Source organism: Myotis nattereri (genome assembly GCF_964212035.1).
Source record: "Myotis nattereri genome assembly, chromosome: 5".
NCBI lineage: Eukaryota > Metazoa > Chordata > Mammalia > Chiroptera > Vespertilionidae > Myotis > Myotis nattereri.
In genome coordinates this window covers 60,891,083-60,917,838 of record NC_138080.1, presented here as the reverse complement: position 1 = coordinate 60,917,838, position 26,756 = coordinate 60,891,083, and the positions used below count along the sequence as shown (strand labels likewise).

The 26,756-nt window shown below is 41.8% G+C and overlaps 1 protein-coding gene across 1 annotated transcript in view; it reads right to left on the bottom strand.

Moving 5' to 3' along the window:
• RNF150 (ring finger protein 150) overlaps positions 1-26,756 on the bottom strand; it is a gene marked incomplete at both ends in the record, with an annotated part of 158,093 nt that overhangs the window by 66,714 nt on the left and 64,623 nt on the right. The gene's annotated exons all lie outside the window — the stretch shown is intronic.

Genomic DNA, 26,756 nt, shown 5'->3' with positions numbered 1-26,756 from the left:
TGCTTTGCCTCTGTATCTATTTTTGTTCACCAGTTTATAATGGTCTTTATTATCATAAATGAGTGAGATCATGTGGTATTTTTCTTTCATTGACTGGCTTATTTCACTTAGCATAATGCTCTCCAGTTCCATCCATGCTGTTGCAAATGGTAAGAATTCCTTCCTTTTTACAGCAGCATAGTATTCCATTTTGTAGACGTACCACAGTTTTCTAATCCATTCATCTGCTGATGGGCACTTAGGCTGTTTCCAGATCTTCGCTATGGTGAATTGTGCTGCTATGAATATAGGGATGCATATATCCTTTCTAATTGGTGTTTCCAGTTTCTTGATATATTCCTAGAAGTGGGATCACTGGGTCCAAATAGAGTTTCTTAACAAGCTCTAACATGATCTGTTAACATAAAACAAATGGCCTCAGAAATATTTTCTGCTTATTTTACCTAGTCCAATGTAAATCACTTGTGCGTCTCCATACCAAACCAGGGAAGATGGAGACTGAATAGATAACTCCAGGATTATTTCATCTCCACTCCCAAATACTCCCCCACAACCACAACACCCCTATTACTGGATAGTTTGAAGCAAGAGAGGCAAGTTCTTTGGATCAGAGTTATCTGGGTCATTGTCCCTATTCTTTGTGACACGATGTGAGGCTCAGCCTCTCGGTGAAGAGTTCTGGGGCCTCTACAAAGGGGTCTTTAGTAAGGAGTGAGACCAGCTCCAAATGAACCAACTTGGCACATCACTGTGAATATCAGTTTCACTAGGATAGGTTCGCAGGGATCACCCCGTTCAAATTTAGGCCCACAAAGCTCTTCCTGGGCCCCATTTCCAACGGAGATATCCTATTCCCTGAGGTCACTACAAATTAAAGAGAGCAAATTTACAATGAGGATGTTTCAGTTTAGGGACAAAATTAAACACCGCCATAGCTGCTTAAAGCTGGCCTTATTCACAGGCTGCGGCCAGTCAGACGAAACTGCCATGTTACCATGGCTCAGGATGGTGCAAGTCTCTTAGAAGCTACTTAGGGCCTTCACTTGACTTTGATCTCTACGCAGATTTTCAATCCTACATTCCTTGATTCCTTTATTCACGGGGGCTAAATAAATACTTTAAAAGCTAACTACGTACAAAGGTGTCTGTGTATGCTACATCAATTATATTCTTCTTCTTCTTTTTTTTTTTAATTCCAGAAACCTTTGCATGGGCCCAGCTGTAAAATCGCAAAGCCACACAGTGTTTAGATTTAGCTGTCAACTTCTGGGAATTACTGAAACTGATGGCTTGAATTTCAACTCTGCAGAATTTACTGACAATTCCAATGCTCCTCTTTCCATGTTTACTTTGGTTAATGGCTGCATGTGGTCTGAGGTTTTGGGAGGGATTAAGGCTGCCAGCAGGTTTTGTCTCTACAGAAATAACTTCTTTGTGTTGCGGACTAATCTGGTGAGGCTCATCCTGGTGCTGTGGCCATCTTAGAGAGATTTCAGTGGTGGGTAGATTCATAACTTTTCACTTAATCGATCCCTTTGCTTACATTTTTAAAGCTTATCTATTCAAAGCTCTAGAATAAGATATTTTTTGAGAAGAGGATCTGGGGTTATTTATAAGACTTTGTATGCTCAGACTTGCACAAGTTTAAAATTCTGACTAGTCAAATCTTACCATTCTATTCCTTATGGCTTTTAGTTTCAACACTCTGCGTAGGAAGCTTCTCCACCAAAGATGACAGAAATACTCATTTAAAACTGCTTTTCGAAACATTTCAGTTTTACTTTTTATGTTTAAATCTTGAACAACCTAAATGTGATTTGACAACAACACAACATGTACTGAGCTCTTATAATGAGATGGCAGAGGGGAGACAGCTAGGATGAAATTTACTTTCACCCTAAATTCTGAGATAGATTCGGATCTACCTTTGGATTTTACTTCACGGAAAGGCTGACCTACTTTTTGCTGAACCCACATCAGGCTACTATAGTTGTCCAGGCTTTTAGCAAATTTACTATCTGGTAGCCTAACTCTTCTTCCACTAATTTTCCCCTTACATTTTTCCTCTTATCTACTCATATGAAGAGACCATAGGGCCTAATGGTACTGAGTTGGGCTCTGGAACTGAACAGCTTGTTTCAAACCCCAGCTCAGCATTTTAAAAATAGGCAACCAAAGTTTGGACATCCAAGAAGTTCTAAACTACTCATCATCCATTTTCAGGAACCCGAGAAAACATTTTTCCTTCCTGTAGGGTAAAGTATAATTAACTATTTTTAACTGAGGTGCTTAGTTACACTACCTGCGTAGCTCATACCACTGTTGTGTCTTCGTGACACATGACATCCGCTCGGAAAGACGGAAAATGGTAGTTGGGAGGTTCTAGTCACCTGGATTTTCACTGTATTCATCATCCATATTCATAATGAACTTCTAGGGCTGGTGATGGTAAGTAATAGATGGGTCTCTGGGGTATTTCTCCATGCACTTTTGGTTATGTGTTGTACATGGTGTGCATTTATCCCAGAAGAAATAGTCATTAAGAACTTAGGCACATAGGCTTTCCCCAAACAGCACAAAGGAAAGTAGATTTGGATGACTTATCTGACCAGTTAGATCAATGCACAAAGTCCAGGGCAAAAAGCTACTGTGGGATCGAATTGTTCCAATGGGACATGTGCACCGATGTGACTTATCAGACAATTCCCTGATCTTTGCTTCGTTTTGGAATGTGCAGCCAGCCTCAGGAGAAGCCAGCAGATTCTTCCCAGGTACACTGTGGTGTCACTGCTTCTGAGGGTGCATGTGAGGGAGAAAGGGAGAGAGAGAAGGAGGGAGGGAGGGAGGATGGGAGAAAGAGAGGGAAGAAGGGAGGGAGGGCTGAGGAGGGGCAGAGAGGGCTGAAAGCTCTGCTGAGTGATCTTAGAGTACCTAACCTATGACACACCAGAGACTCTGAGTCTCAGGCAAGAGCAGCGAACAAACGGTATATTTTGTATGTGTCAGCTCTACAAACAGGCCTTGCTATTTGGGCAATTCTATGTTTACTGTGATGCCTAATCTGTTATCAATTGCCTCTTTTTGCAAAATTATGTCAGCCGGCCATGTATTTTCCTCCCAAAGGCACTTTATACTCCTGGGTGATCACTGTTATGTAATTGTTGTGTATTCTGGAAAAGCTCCTTAACCCTGCGGAGACTGTGTGACCAGGGCATGTATGCGACCTGGCCGCCAGACAGGCAGCAGGAGCACCCTGTGTATTTAGTGCTTCCTTTTCCCAGGAGAGAGCTCAGTTGTCACGACCTAATTTAGTCTGTGCAGATAAGAAATCAAAACAAAAGTTAAAGAAAGAATGTTTAATAACCAGGAAATCCTTTACTTATAAATTCAAAACCAGGTTGTTTAAACATTACATTGATAGAATGTCTAGAACACCAGCACAGGGCTAGACATTTAAAGGGCCAGCAGCCCCATTCCTCCCTGTGCTTTCTGGGGGTGGGGTGGGGGGTGGGGTTGGTAACTCCCTCCTAGGTTCCTGTGAGCAAAAACCCTTTTTCAGTCCTCTGCATCCTCTTCTCTCCTAATCTTTACTTTAGTCTCACTGACAGCCCTTTAGAGTTTAGGTAATAATAAGAAAAGGCAGTTTCCATTTATAGATGTTTTCTATTTACACATTTATTATATACTGCTTTTTTAATAGCTCCTGATAACCATCAATTCTCATGATGATAACATATGTGAAATGATTTCAGGAACTGCAAAGTACCATATACATGTAAAGTATTACAATTTTCTACATTAGTTTAAAAATACTTTAGTAAACATAGGTGCCAAAATCCTAAATAAAGCACTCACAAATCAACTTCAACAATCCAGTGAAAAGAATCTTCCTGACCAATGTGGGATTTATCCTAGGAAGGTGAGGGTGATTTAACATTAGAAAATATATTAATGCTTTGTAGCGCATCAACAAATTAAAGGAACAAAGCATATGATTATCTTGTGTAGTTAGCTGTCCTCCAATCTCTTATACTTCAACAGTGTTTGTGTTTTAGCCGGGGAACACGCTGTTCAGTGAGGTGCTAATCCTCACCCTCCCTTGCAGCTAGCTGTGGCTCTGTGGTTAATATTCGGTCGTTGAGATGTGAGTGGAGATGATGTTAGCTACTCCAGGGTCCCACCCATACAGGACTGAGTATGTGCACCCCAGGCCCTATCTCCCCTTTTCTCTGACTTTAGATAGAGAGATGTGGGAACAACCAGCTTCTTAGAGAAGGAAACTGTATGTTGAGGATGGTACCCATTCCTGATTCTTATTAAGGGTAATATAAAGAAATTTCCTTACTGTGATAAAGAGTATCTTAAAGAATTAGTACATTAAGTGGAGGGGAAAACATTAGATGTGCATGCCCTTTCCCATCCATATTCTCAGCTAGTGATCTTACTGCCAGAGTCACTGAGAAAAATGCCTGTCAGAGGGAACTTTTCTGTCCTATTGGTAAATGAGGCAATTTACAGTGAAGCACTTAGCATATGGCCTGCCACATGAAAACCAGGTTATAGATGTTAAGTTTTATTAGTATCATTACTGTCAAATAGACAAATGGGAATGCCTCTGCCCCACCCTTCTCATGGTACAAGGAATCCGCAACTACAAAGGCCTAATCCTGTCAGTGCACAGTGCCCTACTGGGCATAGTCCCTGGCTGTATATGATCAGGGCACACAGGGCTTTTATTTGAATTAAGAGAAAAGCAAAGGCCCTCTTTCTCTGCTGGTCTTAAACAGGATTATCTGTCAGGCTAAGTTGTGGCAGTTATCTTAGCAATACAAGGGGAAAAGACTGGGAAAAGGGCTGGTACAGGAGGAGAGCCAAAAAATCAGGACAAAAATAATCTGATGACATGACTTGAGCCTTGATCAAGCCATACCTGAAATCAGAACCTTCAGACTTTGCAGTTATTTTGCTAAAGGCAGTCTGGGCTGAGTTTTCTGCCCTTTGCTCCCACATTATGTAAACAGGTAGTCCCAAACCAGAGTCATTAAATTTCATTACACTGCCATGCAATTTTTCAAGTGATCTATAATTTAATTTTATTTATTTGAGTTCATTGTAAAATTCACCCTTAGTGTTTCCATCTGTGTACACTTCAGTAAAGAATGTCCATGTCAAGCAAAATTATTGTTGCTTGCTTTGCATGTGTGGTTACAAAGCCATCCTTTGGCCATAAATAAGCAATCATGCTAGATAGCTCTTACGTGTGTTCTGTTAGCTTTTCTATTCCAGGGAGAGGTTAGTGCTATCCTGAACCATGTGCCTTTCCTAAAACCCATTTACTACTATACTTGTTGGGAATGGGAAGGATGTTATCTGGAACATAGCCTTATTCTGTAAAAAAATATTTTTTTTTCAGGGATAAAAATGAATTCAGAGTCGGTCTAGCTTAGGAGTGTAAACATTTATTATTTGGGAACCAAACTAATAATTTGTAGTGCAAGCTAACTGACATGATTTCTCCAGATCTCTAAGCTCAATATATTAAAGGCTCACCTGGTTGTTGGGTAAAAGCCGGTTAATCTGAGCTCCCCCAAAGCTTTGCTGAAAACTTGAAATATGTCAAACACTGGGTGTGACTGAAGTGCATTTCAATTATGCACTGGACCCCTTAAGTGAAGATTCGTCATACAGCCAGAGGTAGACAATCAATAACAACTAACTTTTATGCGCTAAAAAAATCAGGAGGTGCTAAATATAGTCAATTTTATTTTCCTTGATGGTTCTAGTAACTTAATTACTTCACCAATATTGGCTCCTCAGCTATATCTGAGATGATCAATGACTCACACTTTTAAAAAAATTCATTTTTCCTGGTTTACACATGTGTAGAATTTTCTATGAATTTATGATAGCTGTAGGAGAAGTAATAAATATAAAATAAGGTATCTTATTTATAGCCTCACCGTGGCATTTTCTTAGAACATAGTCAGTAAATCAGACTTAAAATAAAACTTACTTCTAGTCTTCGTGAGAATTTTAAATGGTTAAAAATGATATCATAGAGTTCAGGCTGAAATAAAACAAATCATTGAATACCAAATTGATTTTTTACAATAATTCAGTTTTGTTGTTTTGATCCTCACCCAAGGATATGTTTATTATTTTTAGAGAGGAGGGGAGAGAGAGAGAGAGAGAGAGAGAGAGAGAGAGAGAGAGAGAGAGACATCAATGTGAGAAACATTGATGTGAAAAACATCTATGGGATGCCTCCTGTATATGCCCCCTACTAGGGATCAAACCCTGCAACCTAGGTATGTGCCCTGATGGGGGATCAAATTTGCAATCTTTTGGTGTATGGGACAATGCTCCAACCAACTGAGCCACCCAGCCACGGCCAATTCAGTTTTTATTAAAGCAAATAATCATGTTTAAAGCACCATCTGCTTGCATATAAAATATTTTAAATTCTCATTTTAGTTTGAACAAAAACCAATATACATGTAAATCTCATTAAGGAGGAGACCAGTGGAATCACAGGATAGGAAACTCTGAGAGACCAAAATACCTCAGCATTATTCTTGTACTAATATTCTAATAAATGAAATTAAAAAGCAGAATCATTTAGCATAACTTCTAGCTGGGTGACCTAGGAATATTTCCTAATTTTAAAAAATTCAGGTTCATTATCTTCAAAAACTCTAATAGTAAATGTACTGACTAATCCAAAGGATTGAGTGAGGATTAAATGAGATAATGCATATAAAGAACCCAGGACATAGTTAAGTGCTCAATAAATATTAAGTTATTATTATCATCAACGTCATCTACCAAACAATTATTTAAAAGGTCCCAGGCAGTGTAAACCTTGCATTTTGACCAAGAGAGGTAGTGTGGGGGCAGGAAGGAGCACACCAACCTTGGCTTCCCCTGGAGCCCAGAAACAAAGATTGAGCTTCTGGACAACCGAGAGCAACCGATACTACACAGACCCCTCCAAATAGCTGAGGACCAAGAGGCCCAGGCTGAGCAAGTTGTCATTTCTGCAACATGAAAGGGTTAACTTTCCGCTGCACATTAGTCAATGAAAGGAATCTCTGAGGCAGATAAATAGAACATTAATCTTCAAAGGAAAAAATGATCATTAACTAGGGGTTAGCAACTAATGGTCCAACTCATTTTATTCTCTTAAGGGGGTATAAAATAAAAACTGTTTAATTTTTCATTTGAACTAGATAATCAAAGCAAACCTGGATTAGTGTTTTGTTTTGCTTTGAATTACCGGGAACTATCACATCAATTATTCTCCATTAGACTATTTTAATAATATATGGCAAGAACTTAAAATTACAATTAACAATCACAATATCTTAGATGTAATGAACTTACAGATATTTATGGCATACTATTATGTACCATTGTATAGAACAGGGAAATATACATGAAGCATCTCTTCTCACAATTTTTGCTTATTTGTTTGGCAGAAGTGACCTGGAATTGCCAACTTACTGAATCAAAATTTATGAGAGAGGCCTCGCCAACATGGCTCAGTGACTGAGCGTCGACCTATGAACCAGGAGGCCACTGATTTCCAGTCAGAGCACATGCCTTGCTTGTGGGCTCGAGCCCCAGTAGGGGGCATGCAGGAGGCAGCCAATCAATGTTTCTCTCTCATCCATGTTTCTATCTTCCTCTCCCTTCCTCTCTCTCTCTCTCTCTCTCTCTCTCTCTCTCTCTATCTCAAAAATAAAAACGTATTTTAAAGAAGTTATGACAGAGATCTTAACCTAAACAGGAATCAGGAGGGCCTGTGGGAGGAGCTCTCACACTCTATGTCACTGCCAGGGCCCTACAGGAAGAACCCTATGCTAAACATAGCTCTAGGGTTGGAACCACCCCTCCCCTTGACTTCCTCTTCCCCTCTATAAGGTACTTCCTCTTGTTTCAGGCAGAACTTGCACAGGGGTCACCATGTCTGCACTTTCCAGACTGCAATCCTTTCTTTTTCCCAAATAAATCTTTCTTGTGTGTGTGATAAAGTTTCTAGTCAACCTTTGTTTTATGGTCAACAACTGGACAACTATTAAATGCACATTACTTCACTGGACTCATCTCTACGTTTCCTTTCAATATTCTCCAAAGTCGTCTTCAGTAGTCTTTGACAACTAGAAGATCTCCCTCTACTACAGATCCAGATTGGAAAATCCCTTTCTTAAAAGCAATTAAAGTTTACTATTTTAGTTTCCAGAGCTAGGAAACTCCACACAGCCTCACTGCTGCCCAAACCTGGCTGCTTCCAAGCAATCCTGACCTCCGGAGGATCAGGCCTGGTGTCAGCAACATTCCCAGAATCACCCCCTTTTGTTTAACCCCTAACTTTCAAGCTCATCATCATTGGAAAAGAGGACTGAGAGGAATGCTCAGGTACTGTGGACCCAACAGGAATGTGAGGACAGGGGTGTGCTATCATGGTGAGGCCGGTGCTGAGGGCTTCCTGGCTCCTGCTCACCTGATCTGTTCACCCAAAGAAAACACCAGTTTTCAGCCGACCACTGGAGGAGGTTCCAGATGTGGACAGAGCCATGAAAAGCTGCTGCAGAACCACAGAGTTCTACTGGGTGCCACCCAGCGACGCTCTGTCAAGTCCAATCTCCATATTTTTCAAAAGAGAAACCTGAGGCCCAGAGACTTACCCAAGACCAAAAGGGGGTTGTGGCAGCTTGGAAGCAAGCTTTTAAAAATACTTAGAAAGATGAATGTAACCCATTGCTAACAGAGAAATTATGATCTTACAGATGAATTGTTGTTATTTTGCATAAGCTAAGCTTCCTGGAAGAAGTAAAATCATTTAAATATTCGTATCAACAAAAAGAAAATTTTGAAATGTCCTCAATTAAATTATAGCAGACTGGAGGGTGGACAGAAGAAACAAGAGAGGTTAATCAGGTAACAGCTGCAGGCTGAAACCAACAAAAGGCCGATAACATTCCTAAATACACTAGTACCTCCAAGCTTTGGTTTAACTTCCATCCAGGTGGCTATTTCTGCAGTTATCTAGACAGAATAGCCAAGAAGCCAACCACCAGGTGCCACTGCATCTTGCTTATGCGTGCTATTTCTGGACTGTTGCCCAAAGCAACCCCCCAAAAGCAAACACAGTTCCCTTACAGACTCTGCACCTGTCCTAGAACTAGCCCCCTTCACCTTCTCCCATCGTTTTATCTAGAGCCGATGTAAATTCTTTCAAAGCAACTTGTATCTTTCTTCTCCAAACAGTTTGTATAAAAGAGCCCCAATCAGCCCAGCTGATATTGCTCAGTGGCTGAGCGTCGACCTATGAACCAGGAGGTCACAGTTCGATTCCAGGTCAGGGCATATGCCTGGGTTGTGGGCTAAATCCCCAGTGTGGGGTGTGCAGGAGGCAGCTGATAAATGATTCTCTCATCATTGATGCTTCTCTCTCTCTCTCTCTCTCTCTCTCTCTCTCTCTCTCTCTCTCTGTCCCATCTTCTCTGAAATAAATAAAAATATAATTAAAAAATAAAAATAAATAAAACAACCCCGATAATCTCAGAATATTGGACATGTCTTCTCCATCCAGCCCTGCTGCTGCTGGTGGTCCTTTCTCACGTGCATATAGCTCAATATACCTGCCTTTCAGAAAAGCTTTTGGCTTGGAAAGTTTTGCTTAATGATATAGATAATTCTCTCTTGGGCTTTGATCCTGTAATACCATTAACGATATATATTGTAAGGAAATGTGTAAATTGAAGCAGCAAATCATCATCTTTCTACCTCCTTTTTAGTTTTTTACCACATGAAACACAAATCTTGAATGCTTCTTAATTATTGAGCATCTGGCCTTGGAGATGATAGTACTTGAAGCAAAGGATATGTGAATGCTGATGGGCTGGTTCTAGAAAGACCCAGCCACTTCTGGGTCGCTGCTGAATACAAAAGGTAAGAGCATTTTTGCATCCAGAGAGAGAGAGAGTCCTTAGACATGGGACTGATGTCACTACTAATTTATGTAAAGAGACTGTGGCTACTAAACAAAAAACAACAACAACAAAAAGTCAAGAACTAATGAGAAAGAATTGTTGTTTTCTTCTTTTGGACCTGTTTTTCAGCATTTATTTGAATTTCCCAAATTCTAGATAGGTTACTTGAAGAAACCCTGCTCATGTGCAGTCATCTTATAATTTATATCCATTGTGTAACATGTGTACAATCTGCATCCACCACGGAGCTGAAGGCCTGTGCCGACACCCTTGCAGGCTGTCCATATGCTGTCTTCACAGTCTACACAGAGTGTCCGTTATTTGGTGCTAATCGTTTCCCTTGGCTTATTCTGGAACTTATTACTTGTTCTCTCTTTTATAAACAACTCCAAAGTGAAACAAAATGATGGCTTTCACATTAATAACTTTGATTTGGAAAATCATTTGCAAATATTAGTTTTGGAGCCTCACAACCATTCCAACAGATTCCAACCATAAAACTCTGTTTCCTCACTAGAAACATTCCACTCTGAATGTCAAGACTTCAGCCTTGAATAAGATTCTAGTGAAGGCAAAAGGCAAAATGCAGTTGCATATTTGGGTTGCTTAGCAACTGATAAAACAGCTTTCCAAATCTGAAGCAAATCAATAAATTCTAACTGAAATGTGAGAACAATTTATATGGGAATCATAGTAACTAAACGATAAATTCAGAGAGTCAAGAAAAGCATGGTTGATTGTTCCAAGCACAGTGGTAGAATAAATTATTCCAAGTGTGGAAAGACTAGAATCATGGGAATGCTCTTAATGTCAGTGCAAATCTTAAAGGGGTCATCCAAGAACCAAAATTCTTAAAATAATGCCAAACGCCATCTGAAAATACATACAACATAGTCAATCTGTCTGGTTCCTAGGTGGGAGGGATTTTATTAATATGAAAAATTCTCCAAGTTCTCAGATTCCCTGTCACAAAAGAACGTGCAGTAATGATTCCAACCTCAGTTCCATTTATTTAAAATGTTAGTATACTTAAGTATATTTTTAAGTGTCTTATTCTTAGCCTTCAGAATTTCCATCTGAGTACATAGGCATTTTCAGATAAACTGGATAGGGTTAATGAGATAAAGAGTTAACCAAGGATTGGGAAGAAAAAAGGAAGATATAGCAGAAGGCTGCACAGTTGAGCTGTATCTCGGGGCAGGTGTGGGAGACATAAAGGGGGCTGTAGCACCTCAGATGAGTGTTGGCCTTGGCCTTGCTCCCGAGGCTGGTAGCAGGACAGGAGCTTGGTCATTGCCAAAGCAGCTGAGAGAAAAGTACAGTGTACTTCACCTTTAACGCTGTGAGTGATGCTTTTCTCAGCGTGACAAGGCTCTCTGATGCTGGTCCTCCCTGGTTGTGGGGGAGGCACGCAGACATAGCTATTTCAAAGGGTAAGCCGGTATGGGAATGAGAAATCCTTCTCCTGTCTCTGACCCACCGACAGCCATGGCAGATGGTGTCAGTTCTGCATGGTGAGGGGCTCTTCTTCTTGTCAAGGGAGAAGAGCTGGGATTTGGTAGTCAGTCTCCTCCACCACAAGAATCAAGGGACATCCTTTGATTCACAGTAGCAAGGGACCCAGTGGAGAAGATGAGAGATCATGCTCTGGGAGTGATGCATCTTCCCTCAGGGTGTCAAATCACCTTTATGAGTATACTAGAGGTCTGGTGCAACAATTTGTGCATGGGTTGGGGCTGGGCCAGCCGGGGGGAGGGGCCACGGGCAGTTGGCCTGCCAGCCCCAACCCCTGGTCCAACTCCCAGTTGAAGGGACAATTTGCATATTAGCCTTTTATTCTATAGGATGAGTTTCCCATTGCCGTGACAAATTATCATAAACTTAGTGGCTCAAACAATACTAATTTATTATCTCACAGTTTTAGAGATCAGAAGTCTGAAAAGGGTATCACTGGCTAACATCAAAGTGTCAGCAGGGCTGTGCTCTTTCTGGAGGCTCTTGGGCAGAAACTCTTTTCCTTGGCTTTTCCAGCTTGCATTCCTTGGCTTGTGGACACATAACTCCACCCCCTGCTTCCTTTGTTACATTTCCTCCTCTCTCTCTGACTCTCATGCCTAAGGATCCTTATAATTACATTGGCTAATCCAGGATAATTTCCCTATCTCAAGACCCTTAACTTAATCATACCTGCAAAGTGCCTTATGTCATATAAGGCAACATAGTCACAGGTTCTGGAGATGGGGTGGGGGAGCATTATTCTGCTTACCAGACTGAAGGTGGAAGTCAGACATATTTCTAGAGGAGGCCCCCCAGAGGCATGCAACTGGAACCTGATCTTTTCAGATTATAGTGAAGGCCCCGGTGTTTCCCAGGTATTTACATGGTTGGGGAAGATGATTTATGGTTTCCCTAAGGCCTTCAATCTGCTGGAATAGACTGACTTCAGCCAGAGGCTAATTTCAATAAATGTTAAAGCTATTCTTTTTCAAAGTTGAGAAGCATAGTTAATCCCTGTCTCTCTCTCCTCCCTGCCCCCACTAGCTGCTATCCCACAGCCAATACTCCAAACCTAAATCCTAGCACATGAGCAAGATCCTGGGGACAGAATTCTAACTAAGGCTGTGACACTCACTCAATGTAAAACGCTGGCTAGGAAGGATGACAGGCCTGGTCCGTTTTGGCATGAAAAAGGTTGCATGTGTGGGGGGTTTGTTGGCATAACAATGATAATTTGCTCCTAGGGCCTAAAAATAGCTGCCACCAGCCTCTGAGAATGTAAGAGCTTTCCAAATAATTATTCGCTCCATCTCAACTCCCTAAACCTTCGCATGCAGCATGGAGGCATGCATGCATGCCTCCAGACTCTGAGAGACCTGCTCACAGAAAGGATAAAAAAAGGAGCCAGCCAATTAACCACATGGAGTGGAGATCCAAGGATCAAGTGTGGTAAACTGAAGGCAGATTAACATCTCCCCACACGAGGAGTTACTGGGATGTCTGGAAGGCAAGGGCCCAAAGAATCTGGGAGGAGAGACAAGTCTGGGACTGGGCTGATCTGTGTGTGTATCGGGCCAAGGATGCAAGCTGAAGGCGAGAATACAACTCATCAGGAGGTCAATTCTTAATAAATGTTGGTGGCAGAGCTGCTGCTTCAACACACACACACACACACACACACACACACACACATGAAAGGGCGAGTCATCGCGGGGCCTACGTGGGCCGCACCGGGCCTCATGAGGCACAGCCTGACCACACTGCTGGTGGCCTTGGGCACCGACTCCCCAGCCCACGGCGGGAGCCCGGCGCAGGCCACCCACCCGCTGCCCCCAGACCGGACCCACGCGGCAGCGGCGGCGGCGGGGCGGGGCGTGTGCCCTCGCCCGAGGAGATGGAGGAGGAGGCGATCGCCAGCGTCCCCGGGGATGAGACGGAGGATGTGGACTTCCTGTCTGGGCTAGGACTGGTCGGTCTGCTGGACCGCCGGCAACCGGACTGGCCCCTGGAGCCCGGGCTCAGCTCGCCCTTGGGGGGGGGGGGGCGAGGACTGCGCCCTCCATCTTGCCCTGGATCCTCCATTTTTGGGCAGAGCCATGTGCTCGGCGGGGGCTTCTTCCTGGAGGCCCAGGCCTCTGCTGGCCACGCCCAGGATTTCTCTGGACTAACCAATGATAATCAAGGGAAGTGCACGCCATCAATATGACCACATCCTGTGTAACAAGACCCGACTTGCGCCTGGCCAATAGGCGGGGCCCACAGTCCCCTCCCCTGCCCTTACTATAAAACCCACAATCCCATCAGGCCTTGCTCTCTTTTCGGCCACTGGGCTTACCGTTGTTGTATCGGTGAGTGTGGTCGGGGAGCCGAACTAGTTCGAAATGAAGGACTCTTTGCTTTTGCATCGGACTCGCTGGCTCCCTGATGGGCTTTTTGGGAACCTTGAAATCTGGGCACAACAACACACACACACACCCTCCCTCCACTGCCTATTTAATCAGCCCTAACAAACCGAAGCTGGAAGCTACTGGCTAATATTGAACAGTGAGTGACCTGATTGTGGTGGCCGGCCACACAACAAAAGCCACATTTAGAAGGCATCAAGTCCAAAAAAAGTAAGGACTGCGATTGAGGAAATCTAGGCTATGAAAAATGAAAAAGGTTTCTAAGTATTCCCTGAAGGTAGCCCTGGAGGGCAAAATGATTCATTGTCAGGCTCGCAGAGCAGAGAGCGGGGTGGATTTTTCACTCAAGGCTGTCACCCATCTGGTTTTCACCTGGATTATCTGGATGGAAGCTTATGTTGAATCAACCTACCACTCTTTATTGAGTGCTCAGCACTACTCAGTGTTAACAGATAGCATGAGATAGTGGAAAATAAATTTGATCTGGAATACTTAAAATTAAAGTCCTGCTGTTATTCATGGCTGTGTGACACACGCATTTAATTTCATTGCATCTCAGTTTTTTTATCTCTATGATGAAATAATAATATTGTATCTTAAGTATGAATTAGTTATATATTATAATTATACATTATTAATAATAATTTACATACACTTGATAATTTATTATTATTACTAGAGGTCCAGTGCATGAAAATTTGTGCACTAGGATGGGGGGGTCCCTCAGCCCCCCAGTCCGGGACCCCTCAGGGGATGTCTGCCTGCTGGTGGGCTAAGCCAGCAGGCACACATCCCTCTCACAGTCTGGGACCCGTGCCCGCCTGCTCACTGCTCCTTACCACTCGGCTCACTGCTCTTTAGCGCTGGGAGGCCCCAGTGGTGGCAGGAAGCCAGGGGAAGGGAAGGAGGCCCTGGCCAGCAGCTGGCAGCCACTAGGGACCCTATCAGTGCCCTGGCCTCTAGTATGACTATAAACGTTCTTAACATGCCCTGATCGGTTTGGCTTAGTGGATGGAGCATCAGCCTGCGGACTGAGGGGTCCCGGGTTCGATTCCGGTCAGGGGCATGTACCTTGGTTGCGGGCACATCCCCAGTGGGAGGTGTGCGGGAGGCAGCTGAATCGATGTTTCTAACTCTCTATCCCTCTCCCTTCCTCTCTGTAAAAAATCAATAAAATATATTTAAAAAAAAAGTTCTTAATATACTGAATGTTATAAAATATATATTGCTATTATAGAAGCAAGGTAAACTTTGGGTTCTACTTAGGGAATTTAGGGAAATTATATATGCACAAGAAATACAGTTAAAGAGAAAAATTGCATTTAGATCAGTGTGAGCAGATCTACTTAGATCTCTAAGCCTCAAAAAGATGCGGCTGCAGACACAATCTTTCTAATTCCGACTTCTGCTAGCCTTCTCAAGGCAGAACATGCTCGACCTTGAGAATTTACTACTCTGAAACCCCACCTTTCAGAAACCTTGACACTCCCAAACAGGGCAGTACAGAGGCACTCCATCTCACACACAGACAACTATGACAACTCCTGTTGCTATCAAAGCAAGAGAGGCGTTGTTAAACCAATCACTAAAACACACATTGCTCAGGTGTTATTGATACCAAAGAGGAAAGTGACTCTGCTGGTGGACAATCCAACACTTGGAAGAGAAGGCTCCAGGAATGCTCTTCTGGCGAAAGGGCAATATTGAAAAGCCTACTGAAGCACTGATGCTTTTTTTAAAATTTTAGTCTAAGATTTGAATTCTTATTATCAAGGGTATATATGACATAGCAACACCTAGGAACAGATATCCTTATGGTTTGGGCATGGAATAATTTTCTTAATGCCAAGGAGGCTAAAAGAATGGCACTTTGGTTTGCTACCAAGATTTGGGGGATGTGGCTACAAGAGAAAATATGGCCCAGGATTGAGGGTGACAATTTCATAACATTGAACTCATCCTGAACCTTGGACAGACCCATTCCCATTGTATTCATTCCTAGCAAAGCTGACGAAAAAGCTTTATCAGAGTAGGAGTTGAAATGAACGTGGAAACCAGTTTTTGAAGACAAGCAAGGCTCTTCAAGGAACTGGTTTAGAAAATTCTGTCTCTGAATCTCTCCTAGTAAATAGTTCTGAACACAGGGCAATCTTTTATCTACTTAAGTAGCTCAAAAACAGGAAAGAGAAGATATTTAAGCACAAATTTCATAAATACATTCTAGATTCCTTCGGTCAGTACATGTAGGGAGACTCCTGGTTATAGCTTTAAACCTGGAAAGTCCCTCGAACTTTGGATGCAAGAGTGGGTTATCCCTTGAGTCCTTGTTGAATACCGTAAGCACACAGACATATTGGTTTACCAACAAATACATTTCAACTTGAGCAACATCAAATTGCCATGCAGCTGGCAGACTAATTTAACTCTTTAAGAATATTAAAAGTAAATGCAATAATATTTTCATGCACAAGTCAGAAGATCTTGAAAAGTATGTCAGTTTCAAGATAAATATAAGTGCCTACACTGACTTAAAATTTTTATCTTTGTTCTCGCCACATGCTTAGGTAAAGACAGAGGTAATGGGATTAGTTAAAAATTTGCCTCCCCACACCTTAAATGAGGAAATTTTTTTTACAATTATTAAAAAAAAATGAATCAAACATCCAAATGAGTAGTTGCTTAAAATGTTGTATTTCAAACATGATTTTGTTTGGGAGGTTTCATAAGTGTCAATTCCTGGCCATAGGCATCCTTATTCAAAAGTTATTTCAGCTGGTTAGAATTACAAATGGCAACAAATATAAATAAGTTTAACAAGTCTTAAGCTATAATAACTATCAGAATGACTCATTCAGTACTAATTTATCTGTGACCTTTTGAAAATTGCTACACAGAAAAGAAATTAAATAAATTAACCTGACCTAACTTACAATTGAATAATTATGTTGGAAAAATGTTTGCAGTGCACAGATTTAACCCACTAAGACACAGGCCAGGTATTTCCCATATCTATATGCTTATGGAAAACTTTTAAGAGATTGTATTCCCATTATGCTTACGGTTGTAAAATGCAACCCATCTTGGAAATCCCTCAAAAATGAATTGAGTTCTGTGTTACTCCATCAAAGCCTAGTTCTCTGAGTAATTTTTCTTTCTTTTCTTTAGATATGCTTTATATATACTTCTCTCTTTGACTATTTTCTATCTTATATTTCCAAGTTCTTTCTCATTCTTGGAATATTCCCTCCTCATTTATCCTCACCACTCCTTTCTCTCCTGTCTTTTCCGTTTCAGTAATTTTACAACAGAGATTTTTCCCAATTGTAAAAGGCAATGAAAGCAACAGTTTATATAATCTTCTAAGAGAATTAAAAATATAACAAAATTTTATGAAACTAACTTTCATAGTAATAAATAACATCTGTGAAATAAATTAGATGTGAATGATATATGTGTGTTTATACCTATATGTGTATATGTTTCTATCTACAATATTGATTAAACAGGGGTCCTCAAACTTTTTAAACAGGGGGCCAGTTAACTGTCCCTCAGACCGTTGGAGGGCCGGACTATAGTTTTAAAAAAAAAAAACTATGAACAAATTCCTATGCACACTGCACATATCTTATTTTGAAGTAAAAAAACAAAACGGGAACAAATAGAATATTTGTATTTGCATGTGGCCCGCGGGCCGTAGTTTGAGGACCCCTGGGTTAAGACATCACCTGAAATCATTCTGTGTATGAGTCCCCACTTTAGTTTGGAAAAATACAACATCTCAGCTCTGCTTAAAGAAAGCAAATAATTTTATCACAGATTATTATACATTGAAAGCAGCATTAATTGAAGTTACAATTTTGAGTGTTAGAAATGCTTTTCACCAGGGAATTCCTCGAATTTGCTTATTGTCCAAGCCGCATGCATAACAGTCTTTACTGTATTCGATTGAGCTCACACCAGGACAGGTTATCTGACTCCTCCCTGGTTCTATCAACACCCTCTCATTCTAAGAACAGATCTATGATGTCAGCCCTTTTTTAATTTTTAATTTAAATTCTTTATTGTTTAAAGTATTACACAAGTCTCCTCCTCCCGCCTCCCCCCCGCCCCACTGACCTCTCCCGGCCACCCCCAACCTCCAGCACGTGTCCTCACCCCCACCCCCTTGTCTGTGTCCATTGGTTATGCTCATATGCATGCATACAAGTCCTTTGGTTGATCTCTTACCCCCTAACCCCCTGCCTCCCCTCATAGGTTGGACAGTCTGTTTGATGCTTCTATGACTCTGGTTCTATTTTGGTTCCTCAGTTTATGTTGTTCATTATATTCCACAAATGAGTGAGATCATGTGATATTTATCTTTCTCTGATTGGCTTGTTTTGCTTAGTATAATGCTCTCCAGGTCCATCCATGTTGCAAATAGTAAGAATTCCTTCTTTTTTACAGCAGCATAGTATTCCATTGTGTAGATGTACCACAGTTTTCTAGTCCACTCCTCTGCTGATAGGCACTTAGGCTGTTTCCAAATCTTAGCTATTACAAATTGTACTGCTATGAACATAGGGGTGCATATATCCTTTCTGATTGCTGTTTCTGGTTTCTTGGGATATATTCCTAGAAGTGGGATCACTGGGTCAAATGGGAGTTCCATTTTTAATTTTTTGAGGAAATGCCATACTGTTTTTCCATAGTGGCTGCACCAGTCTGCATTCCCACCAGCAGTGCACAAGGGTTCCCTTTTCTCTGCCTCCTCTCCAGCAGTTGTCGTTTGTTGATTTTTTGATGATAGCCATTCTGACAGGTGTGAGATGGTACCTCATTGTTTTGATTTGCATATGATGTCAGCCCTTAATCCATCTCCCTCCCCCACCTCCTTCCTCTCCTCACTATCTTAAACTGTGCCACACTGAATGATTAAGAGCGTGGGTCAAAATGATGTGGTTACATAAACACCCACAATTTCTGTCTTATAGAAATGCTTCCCTTGTGAGTTACTCAATGCATCTCAGGTCAGAGAATGCATCTCCTCTCTGGGCTTGCATCGAAAAGAATATCGTTTGGCCTAATCTCACCAAGAAATTGCTAAACCTTTTAAGCAGGACTGCTGCATGCACTAAGGGGCATAACTGCAAACAGGGCTAGCAGCCTATAAGCAAGTCAGATGTAGTGCAGAGGTGAAGGACTGCAGAGGGAAAGAAAACTGGGCACCTTCCCACATGGAGCCACCATGTTCTCAATGAGGAGGTACGTCGGCTTTGATTATTTCACAGGGCTGTTTTAGTTATGTCCTTTAAGCTCTTCAAGGGGAGCTCTCAAAATTCCAAAAGGGAAAAACATTATCTGTAGTATTCATCACCGTATACCTCATGCCTACAGCACTACAGCACTGCCTGACACATAGCAGGTGCTTAAAAGACATTTGCTGAAAGAATGAACCAACTGGCAGGATCCCCACCACCACTCTACAGTGACTGTCATTCATTTAGGAGACTCAGTTTCTCTTTCTGCCCTGATAGACATATTTTTCTTGAGGAGACACAAAATTACTTATTATTTAGTGGGTCAAATATGAGAGATAAAAAGAAAAAATTAGGGAACTACTGAATTTTGAGAAGCAAGAAGAGAAAGGACCATGGGAATGATTTTAGGGTGTAGCACACCATACAAAACAGGGCTACAACAGGTGCTAGCTTTCAGGATTAATTTATATCACAGAAAAGGACATGCACCATACGGTGTAACTCTCTCAGGGACCTAGGCAGTGTCCCCTACTTCAAACACACAGATTGATATTGGACTGAATTACAAACTTGGCAGACTACCAGGACAAACAGTTCACTGAAGTCTGCTGAGGAGATTGGTGGCTGAGGAGGTAAATGGCTAATCCTCTCTTGTACCCTCACCTTTCCCATTGCCTTTTTCTATGTCCGTAACACTGACCACATTCCAATCGTCCACAGTCAGGCACACCATTCTGTTCTCCCCACAGCTCCCTAAATCCAAGTGAAGGAAGGAAGGCCTTGGGTGCCTTTGGTGACCCAACGTGGGGAAACAAAAGATGCTGCAAGATTGAATTGTCTTCCATTTAACAGAGACGGGTCTCTGAAGGGGCAGTTCAACCACCAGAGCCTTTGGAGGGAAGGGAAGCCATCCTACAAGGTTCTCTGTGCAACGATGCTACCTTCACAGCTAAGGATTTTAGCCCCACTCTTGTCCAGCGCTCTATTTCCATTATGTTGCCTTTCTAGGTCTTTCCTCGCTTTTACCTTTCTGCTTCCCCAGCCATAGCTCTGGTAAGTCATAATTCAGGCCATCAGAATACTACCAGCTGTGTAGATCTCAGAAGTGCCTGCAGATAGCGGAGGCCCACCAAGGTCAGGGAGGAAGGATGGTTCTTCTAGAGCAGGGGTGGGCAAACTTTTTGACTCGAAGGCCACAATGGGCTCTTAAACTGGACCGGAGGGCCGGAACAAAAGCATGGATGGAGTGTTTGTGTGAACTAATATAAATTCAAAGTAAACATCATTACATAAAAGGGTACGGTCTTTTTTTTTCAATAGTTTTATTCATTTCAAACGGGCTGGATCCGGCCTGTGGGCCGTAGTTTGCCCACGGCTGTTCTAGAGAGTGGAAGGTGTGGGGTTGTGTACCAGAAACTAATTAGGATTCTGAATGCAGTTTCTCAAAGAGATGTTCTATCTGCCACCGTGGTTCTGTTTATTCATTCAACAGCACTCAACACATGTCTACTGAGCATTTACAACGTGCCGTGCTGGGCTCTGGGACTGTAATGATGGTGAACACAAAAAATACACATTCCCTACATCCAGGGGGCTTAAATTTTAGTGGAAGAGACATATATTAATAAAAAGGTATCCACCAATATTCGTACAATTATAAACTCAGATAACTATCAAGAAGGAAAGGAATGAGATTCTCTGGGGATGTTTTACGAAGGAGCCTGGGACAGGGCCAGGAGTCAGGAAAGGCTTTCTGAGGCTTGACACTGAAGCTGAACTCTGAAGAATGACTAGGTTTCTCAGCAGAGGTGGGGGTGGGAGCAGAAGGAAAATGAGGAGGCAGGAAATTCTAAGTCCTTGAACTTTTTAAAGTTATATCTATCGTTTTCTACATTATGTTATTCAGAGGTGGCTAATAGAATGATGAAAACTTACCTCCAGTAAGGTAAGAGGTTACAGACCCAGGTGGGTCTGGGGACAGGAATCTGATCAGTGACCCTTGTGTCATTGATTCTATAATAACTTAGAGTCTTATAGTAACTTTTTTGGGAGTATTTTGTAACTACAAAATTGTCCTTGCTAGATTTTTTTTTTTTTAGAAGTTGTCACCATATGTGAGCCACATGGGCTTCAACTTATTGCCTTTCTAATACAACCATTCATCCTGGTTGTCACAGGAAATTGCTATCTACCTGGTATTCAAAAGGAAAACTTCAAAACTCTACTTTCTATTCTTCTCTCTTTAGACTTGAATCAATCAATAAATCATTGACTACAGCAGTTGACTTTCTTTTAAAATAAAAATAAAGCTCAAGTGAGGGATTTTTTGTTTTAACAAACTGCATGAGCAATGGCTCCATGGCAGGAAAGAGCACAGAATGTTCAGAGTATTGGAGAGAAATGGGGAGATTAGAAGTTACAATGGGCAGCGCTTATAGGGGCCTGAGGGATGAGAAGGGAATGGTGGCAAGAATGACCCACCCACCTGGACAGATGGTGGAGCCATTTTTAAGTTGGTCGGGGGGAGAAGACATGTTTTTGGACATGCTGAGTTTGAGGTGACTTTGAGAAATCATACAGATACTGTGGATGATCTGTGGAGAAGTTCAGGAGGGGAGATCTACATTTAGCAGCTGTCAGAATGGAGATGGTACTTGAAGCCCGGACGTGGACAAAGTTGATCAGGTAGATGGCACAGAGGGAGGAAGAGGAAGCCTGGGTTCAAGTGTAGAGGAACTCCACATGCACTGCTGAGCAAAGGAGAAGGAGCCTGTCAGAGTCAGAGAAACAGCACCCATGAGGCAGGAGGCAACGCAGGTATGACCAGTGCCGCACTCATGCCTGGTAAGAGAGGACGTATTTATTTACCAAGCACTTAGACTTCTAGGAGCAGTAGGCTTCTCTAAGGTGGGATGAGAGCTCAAGCACTGTACAACATACTTACACTGGGAAATGTTTCTTGAATTGAATGTTTCCTGAAGATGAAACCTGCAAGAAATGTGCCTACATTAACATGGGTGTTAACAAATTAATTTTTGGAACACAACCCATTCATAACTTGAGTACATCACGTACTTATGATAGAGGCACACATTTGACTCTGGTAACATCTTAAATATTATGAGCAAAAAGAATTATTTCTTTTGTTGTTTTTTCTAATAGCACTTCATTCCTAGAATTTGCTAAAATTTTGGCTTCTATTTTTAAGAACCAGAATGAAGAGTAAGGAGGAATGAGACGAACACACACTGCCCTACTTTTGGTGCATTTTCCTTTGGTCTCTCACTGGTTAGCTTAGTTGTCAGGTTTGTAGTCTCCTGTAAACTTGTGTGTGGCAACAGTAAGAATTGACCAAGATGATCCCTGGCAGAATGACATCTGGCAACAAGAAGCTGGGGGAGGGAACACAGTTAAAACCAGAGACAAATGTCAAGTTCCTTCATACTGAATCCTCTCAGTAACACGTGATTGAACCGGACAGGGTTGATTAGGCAATACATGCTTGTTTGTTTTACTTGACATTTGGAAATTTGAGGCTGTGGCTCTACTCAAATCTTATCTCTGCCTCAGGGACAAGGAGGTGCACTGAGAAAGCACAGGTCCTAAATTTCCAGCTGTGATGCTCATTCGCACCCAACGGTCTAGTTAAATAGCAAATTTCTAAATAGGAAGAAGTGCTTTGAAGATTAATAAATCTTTCTCTTTTGAGATTTTCTTAACTCCGTATGTTTAAGTTTCAGAATTGCACTTGAGATTGCAAAACATAGGAGAACAAATCAGATTTACGTATTTATTCCTTTAAAGCAAAAGGTATGCATACTTGAATTTATACTGTATTAAGAATAGCGTTGGCCTAAAATATAGACGTTTGTAAGGAAACAACAGATATCTGAGATAGTCAATTTTTTTTGTTAATCCTCACCAGAGGATACTTTTCCTTTGATTCTTAGAGAGAGTGGAAGAGAGGGGGAGAGACACAGAGAGAGGAACATCAACGTAAGAAAGACACATTGACTGGTTGACTCCCACACGTGCCCTGACCAGGGTCAGGGATTGAGCCTGCAACCGAGTAGGTGCCCTTGAATGGACTCGAACCTGGGACACTTCAGTCTGTAGGCCCAAAGTCATAAAGGTATTTCCCACCAGAAGACCTCTTCCTGGCAACTGAACTGAGTGGTCTACCCCCACTCCAGATTCTGCTTCTCCCACAATCCACCCTTCTCTCAAAAACACAGCTGACAGATCATCTGATTTCTTTCCTTACTCATTCTGAGAAAAACAAAAATCTGTAATATACTCCCTGTCTAGACAACATGACGCAATAACTCAAAAATAAGCTTTGAAGTCAAATAGATATGATTTCCATTTTAGTTCTGTCATTATGTGACATGGGCTTGGTTAATACCACAAAGCCTACAAATTGTAAGAATTAAATAGAATAATTTCTATAAAAGCACCTGGCACAGTGCCAAGATAGCCAATAAATGTTCATTGTCTTCTCCTGTCCTCTATATTTCTCTTCACTGCAGTCAACTCGAAATTTTCAATTATCACAAAAGTAAGTCCATAATGATAAATTAGAATCTAAGTGACTCTCATTCACTCAGTGATTATAAATTCTGACTTAGGGCATACAAAATCACACTTCAGGTTCACATGCACAAAAAATCTTCTTAGAGTGAAAGGAATTTCTATAAGCTTATCAAGGGATGTACCTGGTGATTTGGAGAACAAAGAACATTCTTGCTATTAAATAGAACTCCAAGGCTTCCTAATCTAAGGCCACAGCTGCATACTGGTTAACCTCATTCTTTTTTGAGCACAGCTACTCTTTTTAGATATTACTTTTTCACTAATCACTGCCAATCACATTGAAGTTACTGTGAAAGAAAGGATCTTTTCTTTCAAAAGCCACAATTCAAATCATAACAAGGAGCCCTACAAAGAGCTATTAAAGCTCCCCAGGGAGGCAGCTTGTCCTGGAGGAACACTGGGAAGCTGTCTGCAAACAGTTCAGGGCTTCTTGTCCTGGATGGCCAGCAGGGATGGGGGGGGGGTGTGTGGCTGGTGGTGGTGGTGGTGGTGGGGGTGCTGCCCTCCAGACCTGGCTGTGAAGCCACAGGAATTCAATTTCCCTATCCCTTCAATGTAACAGCTGGGTACTGATGGGCAAGGAAATTGGCTTTTCCCTTCTCTCCTCCTGCATTATAGCATTACAATTTTTTTGAGTTTGAGTTTGAGTTTGAGAGAGAAAGAGAGAGAGAGAGAGAGAGAGAGAGAGAGAGAGAGAGAGAGAGAGAGAGAACAACAAAATGCAAAGATTCACATGAAAAATGGAGACTGTGTGTACATATGTACAAGAAAGTGTTGTGGGTTTTTCTTTTTGTATGTAAAAGATGCACTAACTTCTTTATTCAAGAATACAACCAACACAAAGCTGCCTGTCACAGACACACCGATGTTAGAAACTGGAGGGATATGTAAGTTTCTGTTTTGTCTGCAAACAATTCACAGCAACATCTAATTGAGACACTACTCCCCGCTAAGCACTGGAGTCGAAGCTCCAGGGGAAAACCAGTTTTTTGTTTTTGTTTTTTTAAAAGGAGAAATTTTTGCTGTAAGGAGCTTACTTACAAAGTTAGATTTAAAACATTTCTAAGAGCTTATGAAAAAATATCACAATTAGTCAGAGTTTCTGGGTTCTTTTTCATTCAAAGTGAACCCAGGGAGTCTGAGCTACTTGAGAGCAAATGTGAATCCATAGCTGTCTTTTACACAGATGCGTACACCACATATAGAAGCAAATGACCAGCACAATTAAAAACCCAGGTGGGGCCCTGGCCCACATGGCTCAGTTGGTTGAAGCGTCATCCTGTGCAATGAAGAGTCATGGGTTCCCACCAAAGGGTTATGAGTTCGATTCCCAGTCAGGGCACATACCTAAGCAATCTCTCTTTCTCTCTCTCTCTCTCTCTCTCTCTCTCTCTCTCTCTCTCTCTCTCTCTCCCTCAAACCCCCATTCCTCTCTCTCTAAAAAAAAATCAATAAAAACATATCCTTGCCAGGTGGTTCTTCCAATTGGGAGAAATGTTTATTTTTTATCAATAAATTTAAGGATGTTAAGATGTGAGAGGCTCTGATAGTGTCAATGCTTTAGTGACATAAACCACAACAACCATATTGTAAAGAAATGATATAATTTTAGAAGGAGAATACTTGGATCTTCAAAGGCAAACCTAGTGAAAATTGCTATTAGAGCAAGAATGAGGTGGCAGAGAGAAAAGGAATTGACTGCCTTCGTTTAGTCTCTGCTTCTCTTCACCCTAAAGAAATCTTCCGGAAATGCTCCCTGTTCTGCACCTTCTCGCTTAATTAGACCAGTCCTCTCCCTATGCAGCAGGACCTCCCGCTTATTCCAGGGACACTCTTGGCTCCGTCCACCTGTGTCCCTTTAAATGCTGCTGGCCCCGCCCACAGATCCCAGAGCTGCCCTTCTATTCCCTTACATTTCCTGTATCAGAAACAGTCAAAGCCAAACCGGTTTGGCTCAGTGGAAAGAGCATGGGCCTGTGGACTGAAGAGTCCCAGGTTCAATTCCGGTCAAGGGCATGTACCTTGGTTGCGGGCACATCCCCAGTAGGGGGTGTGCAGGAGGCAGCTGGTCAATGTTTCTCGCTCATCAATGTTTCTAACTCTCTATCCTTCTCCTTCCCTCTCTGTAAAAAATCAGTAAAATATATTAAAAAAGAAAAGAAAAGAAACAGTCAAAGTAACACTCCTGGCCTTACATGCCTTCCTCTGAGCTTCCCCTCTGTCATCTTCACCAAGGGTCCAGGGACAGGTAGCCAAGAGACAGGATGCCCAGAAAGGTTCCCAGCTGTCCACTGCCTGCCAGAGCAATCACAAAGGATTTGGGGGAAGAGAAGATGCCACCTGCCACCCCCTCAGCATGGTGCCATTGCATTCATGCACACTTTTTTTTTTAAAGAAAGGAAAGTGAAATTGCCACTAAAACTACTGATCCCATATTTTTGACTCAAAGAAATAAAGTGGGGAAGGTAATATATTCACTGAAATATTGCACAGGTCTCTTTCCTAGGGGCTGTCTCAGTTATACAGCATTGCTGGGGGTTTCCTTCTATACATGTAGAGAGTGACAAACACATCCTTTGAAGGCAACCTTGCAACAAAGAAATATATTAAAAAAAGAACTTTACTCAAAGAATGTTAGAAGAAATGCACTTCAATGAATAAAATGAATCCAGGGATCCCTGAAACATAATTCTGGTTCTGTGTAGACCACATTAACGTTTCAATCTTGTCTACAAAGAGAAACCAATTCATGGATTTCAAAATGTAAATTAAAACAATGGTCTATAACAGGGGTTCCCAACCTTTTTTTTGGCCATGCCCCACCTAAGCCTCTCTAAAATCCTGATACCCCCTCTCTGCCCATGACAAATAATTCTTATTATTCAAAAAGTGAGCTCCTATTCACATGGAGGAAGCCTAAAAGGCCATTAACTTGGTCTAAACAAGCTTCCAAAGAATATGGCATCCATGAAAGCGAAAAATAAAAGAATGAAAGGACTGTTGAAATACTGAGGAAGAAATCACTA